Source organism: Physeter macrocephalus, chromosome 1 (assembly GCF_002837175.3).
Source record: "Physeter macrocephalus isolate SW-GA chromosome 1, ASM283717v5, whole genome shotgun sequence".
Lineage (NCBI taxonomy): Eukaryota > Metazoa > Chordata > Mammalia > Artiodactyla > Physeteridae > Physeter > Physeter macrocephalus.
Window position 1 is genome coordinate 77,307,839 of NC_041214.2, and position 1,134 is coordinate 77,308,972.

The following is a 1,134-nucleotide window of genomic DNA, read 5'->3' on the forward strand; positions in this document are numbered from 1 at the left end:
AAAATAAAAATAAATAAGGAAACACAAGCTTTAAATGACACAATAGACCAGATAGATTTAATTGATATTTACAGGACATTCCATCCAAAAACAGATTACACTTTCTTCTCAAGTGCGCACAGAACATTCTACAGGATAGATCACACCTTGGGTCACAAATCAAGCCTCAGTAAATTTAAGAAAACTGAAATCATATCAAGCATTTTTTCTGACTACAACATTATAAGATTACAAATGAATTACAGGGAAAAAAACGTAAAAGACACAAACACATGGAGGCTAAACAATACATTACTAAATAACCAAGAGATCACTGAAGAAATGAAAGAGGAAATCAAAAAAATACCTAGAGACAAATGACAATGAAAACACAATGATCCAAAACCTATGGGAAGCAGGAAAAGCAGTTCTAAGCGGGAAGTGTATAGCTATACAAGCCTACCTCAAGAAACAAGAAAAATCTCAAATAAACAATCTAACCTTACACCTAAAGGAACTAGAGAAAGAAAAACAAACAAAACCCAAAGTTAGCAGAACGAAAGAAATTATAAAGATCAGAGCATAAATAAATAAAATCGAAACAAAGAAAACAATAGCAAAGATCAATAACACTAAAAGCTGGTTCTTTGAGAAGATAAACAAAATTGATAAACCATTAACCAGACTCATTAAGAAAAAGAGGAAGAGGACTCAAATCAATAAAATTAGAAATGAAAAAGGAGAAGTTACAGACACTGCAGAAATACAAAGCATCCTAAGAGACTACTACAAGCAACTCTAGGCCAATAAAATGGAGAACCTGGAAGAAACGGACACATTCTTAGAAAGGTATAACGTTCCAAGACTGAACCAGGAAGAAATAGAAAATATGAACAGACCAATCACAAGTAATGAAATTGAAACTGTGATTAAAAGTCTTCCAACAAACAAAAGTCCAGGACCAGACGGCTTCACAGTTGAATTCTATCAAACATTTAGGGAAGAGCTAACACCCATCCTTCTCAAACTCTTCCAAAAAATTGGGGAGGAAGGAACACTCCCAAACTCATTCTATGAGGCCACCATCACCCTGACACCAAAACCAGACAAAGGTACTACAAAAAAAGAAAATTACAGACCAATATCACTGATGAA